At 39.5% G+C, this 8,425-nt stretch overlaps 1 long non-coding RNA gene across 1 annotated transcript; it reads left to right on the plus strand.

Moving 5' to 3' along the window:
* The first annotated feature begins 140 nt into the window (after positions 1-140).
* On the plus strand, positions 141-7,476 carry LOC120383234. Its single transcript, XR_005588382.1, has 5 exons — positions 141-183; positions 1,346-1,460; positions 3,828-3,910; positions 5,743-5,915; positions 7,146-7,476. It is a non-coding gene; the product is annotated as an uncharacterized LOC120383234 (long non-coding RNA).
* The last annotated feature ends 949 nt before the right edge of the window (positions 7,477-8,425 follow it).

Genomic DNA, 8,425 nt, shown 5'->3' on the forward strand with positions numbered 1-8,425 from the left:
GCTACCACTATGCAAGCAGATAATAATAAATTCAGTTGATATAGAAAATGATTAACCTGTTGCATTGTATTACATTCCATGGTGTTTAAAATTAATAATATGCTATATTTTAACTGTGTATGCCTTTCTTTTTTCCCTTTAAGATTAGAGAAAAATAATATAGCAAGATTCAATCATCAGGAGGTACAGTATGATTTAAAATTTTTTATATGTGTAGAATTTTTAAGTAAAAAGAAAAGAATTCAATAACTACATTTCTTATGTTGCTATCATGTGTTTTTGGACGTACTTTACAGTACTGACAACACCATTATAAATGTACTGGCTGAAATAAGGTCCAATCTTGTAGTGTTACTGAGAGCCTCTGGTGAGAAGCTGGGTGCCCTCAATTCCCATTTACTTTAATGAGAGTAAAGGTATTTAGTACTTGGTAGAATCAGGCCAGTAGACTTGAAGAATGTTTTAATGGAAGCAGGTCATTTGCGATTATAATACTTATTTTCAGATTTAGCACAAATGCAAGGGTCAGGGCATGGTTTGGCACCAAATACATAAAACAAGTGAGGTATTAGACTATTTCCGTGGAGCTGTCTTAATAATATATAAGATATCCATGGCTTGATCCTCCGAGATACTGGGTAGAGATGGTAAAAAAAATGGGGGCTTTTCCCACAGAAAATTTCAGTGAAAGGGAAAAAATATTTTTCATTTAAATTTTCCATGGGAAATTTAGATGTTTCAGTGGGAATTCAAAGTTTCAAACATTTAATCTGAAAACTAAAATATTTTGGTTTTCAAGTGATGGGTTTCTCAAATAATAAAATTTCCATAGAAAGCAGACACTTCAGTTTAATCAAAACCAAAATTTTTCTACCAAAAACAGTTTAAACGGAATAGTTTTGAGCAGTGTTAAGCACTGTGGCTGCAATCCAGCAAAGCACTTAAGCACATGGTTAGTTAAAGCATGTGAATGATCCCTTTGGCTTCATCGGGACTATTCATATACTTAAAAGTATATTTCTTGGAGTTTGATCCTTTTCCCATTCAAACCAATGGAAAAATTGCCATTGACCTGAATGGTGCCGGATCAAGCCCTTGCTTGCTGAATCAGTGCCTCATGTTGGGAAGACTTACACATGTGCAACTTTACATATGTAAAGCGTCCCACTGAATTTTACAGGACTGCTCACATACACCTATGTTTGCAGTATCTGGGCGCTGAAGCCCCTAGTGCATTTCTAACAAAGACATAGTTAATGTTTAACAGATTCTGTTTTAAAAGTGCTAATGTCTTATATTATTGTTATATCAGTCCATCTAAAACTATTTTTTTCCTTTGAATCAGTCCTTGGCATAGATCACTCATCTAAACTTAAGGGACATCTGTCTTTCCGCTGAAGATTTTTATAAGTCCAGCCAGCAAGAAAGTTCAGAGCACCAAAAATCTTAACTGTTGCAAGGTACAACTACGGGTAAAGTTTAATGGTACAGTGTGGAATCAACTGGACTATGATGGTTGCATTATGGAACCTTCTGCTGTCCTCCAGTGAAAAATGAGTTAATAAACTTATGGTGGATATTTCTGCACAAGAGCTAATTTGACAATCTGCAGCATATTTCTCTCTGGCCATGTTGCAGATTTAATCAACTACACTACATATATTTTCTCCAACAATTTTTGATAGTTTTTATATAAGAAAATCATTACTACTTGTTCCTATGGTAGGTTACTGAAAAATAATGATTAATTTACTTCAGAGTAATATATTTGACATGTTTGCATCTTTTTAGTACTGTTGCAGATTTTAAGGATATTTTTGCTGTGAGTAGGATCAGCTGGGCATAAGATCATCAGATTCTTATAGATGTCACTTTTATACAGTGAACCAACTATTGACATTTAATTTTTACCTTTTAAAAATATATTATTGCTCAAGGAAATTTATTTACATAGGAATAATGTACTTCATTGCAATATTTTTGAATGGAATGCTAATTTTTGCCTGTCATTATTTCTTTCAGCTTTATTTCTTTACCAAGCATTAAATGAAAAATATAACTACTGCCTAACCACATTATTGTGTTATGTCTTCCCTTTGTGTAATATCATAATGATATTTTCTCATACAAAGATGATAGTGATGATGTTGCCAGAGATAGCGGGACTAAACCTCAAATCTGCACATTCCTAAACTCTAGAGAGGAGGTTTGATTAGTCTTCAAATTTTGTACCTCAAGTTTGTCTCTGAGCATTTCAGTATGTATGGTAAATTGCAATAAGGTAAACGTTCTGTTACTTCTGTGTACTATAGTGTTAAATGATGGATGGGTCATTAAAAACCCATTAACTTCACAACTACTGTAAGTTTCCCACAAAACACCAAACTAATTGTACATTTCCACATGGCTGAATGTTTTTAAATGATTAAAGCATTTTGCATAATTCTTTAGTCAAGTTCTTTTTCTAACAGAACATAATATGGCATACATCCAAAAAGCCAACCCATTAATATGTTTCAATAAAGTAAAGTCTGATTTTAAAAACAAAAAACAAAACAGGAACATTTGGACATCCAGAAGTAAGCTATTAAAAGCTATACTATATACTCAGTCATCATGTGCAAATTCCCACTGATTTAACCAAAACGTATGAAGGTCACTACATGACCATGCATTTTGAATCACAACAATTTAGAGCACTTGGCTTTAAAGTATACAGTAATTTATTGGGAGACAGGCCTGCAAAAAAAAAGAAGGAATATTTGAAAGGATTCCATGCTTCCACCCCCACCTTCCCACCCCAAAGGCAAAAAAAAGTCACTCATTTGAGCTCTTTGCTCTATAGTAAATAGTCAGTAGGTTTTGGGGGGTTAAAAATAGAATTGTAATAATAAATGTCTGGAAAAGTAAATTACATCTGTTTACTTACAAGCTGAAGAAAGTTTCCTGCTGAGAACTCTACTAACACTTGATAAGAAACTTTCTGATCTGCTCATTACTGGTTTAATATATGGATATAGCTATTACATTACCTGTCACATAAGGATTCCTATTATTTAAGCAGCTTGGGTAATACCAGATTTGTTCAGATGGCAGAGAACAATTAGGCCCATTTCTGACCTACACAGGGCTGGCTCCAGGGGTTTTGCCGCCCCAAGCAGCCCCCCCACCCAAAAAAACCCCCAAAAAACCGCGATCACAATCTGCGGCAATTCAGCAGGAGGTCCTTCGCTCTGAGCGGGAGCGAGGGACCCGCCGCCGAATACCTGGACGTGCTGCCCCTCCCCGGAGTGGCCCTCCCAAGCACCTGCTTGCTAAGCTGGTGCCTGGAGCCGGCCCTGGACCTAGATCATGAATGCCTTTCCTGAAGGAGGAAATCTGCCAATCACCCTGAAGCACACGGTAGTTCAGCCAGTGCTCAAGAAGCCATCACTGGATGCCAATAACTTCATTAACTACTAGCCCATCTCCATCCTGTTTCTGGGAAGAATCATCAAGAGAACGGAGGCAACTAAACTCCATCAGCACTTCTCTTATACCAGCATCCTAGACCACACACATGGCTCAGAAAACAAGAGACAGGGATAAACTCCTCTTGGGAGAGTGATATTTACAAAGAATTCATATTGTACATATGTGTTTCTGTTGCTATATGTTACCATTTCCTGTTTTCATATGTTTAATTTTGGGTTTTTTCAGATCCTCTCAGGAGGCATTCAATTCAGCTCCTTACAGGATCAGCCCCTTGGGGATCCAGCCTCTGAATATTGGGGTTTTTTCTTTGTTTCTTAATGTTTTTGTTCCTCTTCATCTTTTTTTCTTCACAGCTTATTGGCCAACGGTTGCACAGAACTTCAGCTGGAGTAATTCAAAGGAGCTGCACCAGTTTATACCAGTTGAGGATCTGGGTGTATGTCCTTAAATTTGAATTGCAAGTTTCTTCTTTCACTTTTCCAAAGACCTGTACATCTTTGTGCTATTATAGAGTGTTCCTTTTGATAGAGACATAACAGGTTCTTAATGTTTGTAACAGTGATTTAAAGATCTAATGGTACTTTTTGCAAGAATAGATGTGTTAATCACATTTTCCTGGCTAAATCCCAATTTAGGGAAGTGCATTCTGCCCCATCAACATTCCTCCTGCAGTTTCAGTTGAATAAAATATTTCACTTTGCTTTCTCTCCTAAACTGTTGTATATGTTGCTGTATGCAGCTAAAGAGCTGCTGGGTTTTTTTAATTACTTCTATTATTAATCTCTTAGAGCACTGTAAAATTTACATGGCACTTTATATTCATATAGACGACATATTCCCCGCACTGAAGTTTTCCATCTAAGGGTGATTTAAAGAAACAAACTTTAGAAGTTAACTTTAGAAGAACAAAATGTAAGGAGACTCTTATTTGCAGTGAAAAACATTTTGAACAATTTGTAGATACAGTGCAATGTTCTCTGGTCAAAAACATACACCCATAATTAGTCCAGTCAATCCACAATTTAGGAGTTTTCCCAGATTCCTTGCTAACACAGAGGGTATGTTTACACTTCAGCTAAAGGTGTAATTCCCAGTTTGAGTAAATGTACATGCACTAGCTTTGATGGAGCTAGCATACTAAAAATAGCAGTTCAGGTGGCAGGTTGGGCAAATACAATCCCAGCCAAGACTCTAGGTAAGTACTTGGGTGGCTAGTCCATGCTGCTGTCCACACCACCACAGCTATGCTGCTATTTTTAGCATGCTGGCTTGATGAAAGCTAGTGCATGTACATTTACCAGAACTGGGAATTACATCTCCAGCATTACTGTAGATCGGGGTAGGCAACCTATGGCACACGTGCCGAAGGTGGCATGTGAGCTGATTTTCAGTGGCACTCACACTGCGTGGATCCTGGTCATCAAGCTGGGGGTCTCTGCATTTTAATTTATGTTTAAGAAGGTTCATTTAAAATTTTTAAAAACCTTATTTATTTTACATACAACAATAGTTTAGTTATATATTATAGACTTATAGAAAGAGACCTTCTAAAAATGTTAAAATGTATTACTGGCACATGAAACCTTAAATTAGAGTGAATAAATGAAGACTTGGCACACCACGTCTGAAAGGTTGCTGACCCCTGGTGTAGACATACTCTCTAATCTCATAAAGCAGTGTCCCTGAGTAATGCATCCTACCATCTCCAGCTGCCTAGGACACTACATCCCATCCTTGTGGACAATGTCCTAGGCAGCTGGAGACAGTAGGATGCATTACTCATGGGCACTGCTATATGAGTAGCAGCCATTCATCAGCACATGAGCACATCAACCCATTTTTCTGTTCACTATATAAGTGTATGTTAGGATGAATAAAAATGGTATGGAGGATAACACAGAATATTAATGATATAGCCTCATCTGGAACACTACTGCACTGCTGGACTCCCTATCTAAAAAGAAGAATGCAGAATTAGAGGGGGCTTGGAAAAGGATGACAAGAATGATTAAGGACCTGGGGAAAAACTCTTTAAAAAGAGAGATCAAAGAGATTGTGATTGTTTAATTTAGAAAGGAGAAGAAAAAGAGGGGAGTTTTGGGAGAGCCCAAAAACCTTACACCTGAGCTCATTTGTGTCAGTTAATGGAAAGTTTCCCAAAATTGAGGGAAGGGAAAATCCCATTATACTGAGTTTAGTCTAAATGGTTTGGTGCAGTTTGGCTTGTTTTTTGTTAATTGACAACAAACAATTTCTTCTTTCTTTCAGCTAAAAAATCAGACTTTCTGCTTCAAACAGATTATGATTTTAGGTCCAGTCTTGAGCAAGAGATGATATGTCAGGTGCACCTCCCCAGGAATAGCACCAGGAAGACTGTGCCTCAAAGATATACCTCTAAGTCACAAATCCTACTCTGCTTTCTCTTTGCTACAAGAGTGGAGGTAATAATTGCTGCTGGCCTATTATACCAGAAGAAAATCAGGTTGTTGTGTACTTACAGCTGTCAAGGGTGATTCCCCAATCTGGCACTTTGAGTGCAGAAGGTGGGGGCCTGCAAGTATTCTAAAAATTAATACAGGTCACTCCAGGCTTGTATTAAACTCCCGACATTACAGCTTTTCTCTGACCTTGGATGAGTAGATGCTGCCACCACACAAGCGCAAAATCCCTTTGAGAACCCAGGAAGGTGCACCTGGGAATTCCTTCCTGTGGGGTACCCTCAAGCCCTTTCACCTCCTCTCCAGGGAAGAGCTGAGGAAGAAAAACAAAGGAAATCAGCTGTTGCCACCAGCTAATTAAACAACATGTGCACAAATCTCTTACGACACAAAAATCCAATCCTGTTTTTTTAAAAAAGGTAAATTTTATTAAAAACAAAAAGAAAGAAAATACATCTGGAAACTCAGACTATTGCTAGATTTAAAAAAAAACACTTACAAAGATTAAGCATCAAGAATAACTTTCTTGAGGTCCAGCTTAAAGGTTACAAGTAAAACAAAAGCATTTTGGGTTAGCATAGAGGAGTCCACAAACCATAAAAAAAATAGAAAAGAGATAAACCTAATCGTGCCTTCCTAGACATTTCCTGATCTACTTACATATCTGGGGTTTCAAATGAGTAGTTTCTAGATATGAGCTGATAATTATTCATACCTAGCCCAAAGCTTCTTACAGCATCACTGCTCTGTTCCCATTCTCTGGAGAACAACAACAGACAGACAAAGGGGAAGTTTTTCTCAATTTTAAAAAGTTCTAGCCTTCCCATTGGCTCTTTTGGTCAGATGCCCACTCACTTCCTTTTACTTATGCATAGCAGTGATACTTTTTAACCCTTTACAGGTAAAGCAAGTAGAGAACAGCTACTAAGAGGGATTTTATAGCTAACTGGCTGGCTGAGTGTCCATAACAGGGAGCTATCCCCCTCTCCCCCTTCATTTATCACAACAGCTATACACTCAGATCCAATATGTGGGGAGTCCATGTGGGAATGTACTCCCTACCTTGTGTGGTCTGTTATCTGAGTCACAATCTAGCCCATAATGTCTATTATTTAAACACCTCATGCTCATCCAGTCCAACAGGGTTCTCAGTGTATAATATTATATGATTATATGCATTCGGTTTAGTTTATACTGGACTGATGATGTCCTCTTTGGTGTTTTCGCTTTCAGCTCGGAGTGAACCAACTGCATATTGGAAAATCCTGGATGATGTAAAAAACTTATTGCATAGTAATGATGTTCTTATTGAGCAGGCTGGACTGCATTTCCATCAGGCATGGTTTTTCCATTGTCATGCACCTGTGTTATCATTTACACTTTTGTAAAGTTAGTGCAGAGTGGATGTAAAATGCTACCATTCAGATTTTTTAAGCAGCTTTTCACAGGTGTAAATAAATGACCAATCTGTACAAGACAGTAGACAATCAGGCCTGTTATTTGTAACAGTCAGCTTTGACTGGGCAGCTGAATCCACTTCTAGCCATCTGTAATAAAAATACAGTAGCACATACCTATGTACACTGAATTTTTTATTAATATTTTATTTTTGTGGTGACATGTTACCACCAATACCAATTAACTGTAACTTTAGCGCCCTCGTGGCCAAGATGGAGTCTGCTCTGCAGGCAGCGCTGGCCAAGAGAAGGCGCGCGCAGGAATGCAGCAGGAGAAATCCCTTCCACCCCAGGGGCACCTGTTCCAAACCCCCCAGAGTGAACACACACCCCCACAGGAAAAGTACACTGGATATAACAAAGGGAGGTATTTATTTACAGAGGGATGAGAGGAGCAATACAACAAAGGGAAATATAGGGGGAGCAGTAAAACAGGGCTGCATTCAAGCCAAGGCCCCAGTGGTAGCACAGTCTGGAGGGGCAGACACTGAGCAATGTGTCTGCACACAGAGTTCAGGAGGCCTGAACAAAGTTCCAGTCCGGTGGTGAGTCTTGGGTGCTCCTGGTCATCTTCGGCGCCAGTGAACTCTCCCCAGCAAACCCCTCCGGTGCCCTCTTCTGCCGCTCTCTGCAAAGCCACAGAGCGACCCCCTCCCCACTTAACTAGCTACAGCCTCCCTCGTTCCCAATGCAGAGTCACAAGCCCCAGTGCTCACAGCCCCACACAGCTCTGGGCAGCCGTGATACTGGGTCCAGCTCCGGCCTGTCCTTCCTGGCACAGTGCTGCTCCTGGCTCCTGTCCTGGGCTGTCCCCGATCGGGCCTGTCCTGCTCAGGCCTCAGGCAGGTTCTCCCTGCTTCCTTCTCCAGGGCCTGCCGGCTGCCTCCTTCTCTCCCTGGAGCTCCAGTGCCGCTCCCTGGAGTTTCCCTCCTTTTTCTTACTCTCCCCCTCCCCCCTGGGAAAAAGATTTAAAGGGGCCATGCTCTCTAAACCCCAAAGGGGTTACATAACTATTGTAAGATAAGTAGCATCTTGAAAGATCATACAGTTTTGTGG

The sequence above is a fragment of the Mauremys reevesii genome, linkage group 1 (assembly GCF_016161935.1).
Source record: "Mauremys reevesii isolate NIE-2019 linkage group 1, ASM1616193v1, whole genome shotgun sequence".
In the NCBI taxonomy this organism is placed as follows: domain Eukaryota; kingdom Metazoa; phylum Chordata; order Testudines; family Geoemydidae; genus Mauremys; species Mauremys reevesii.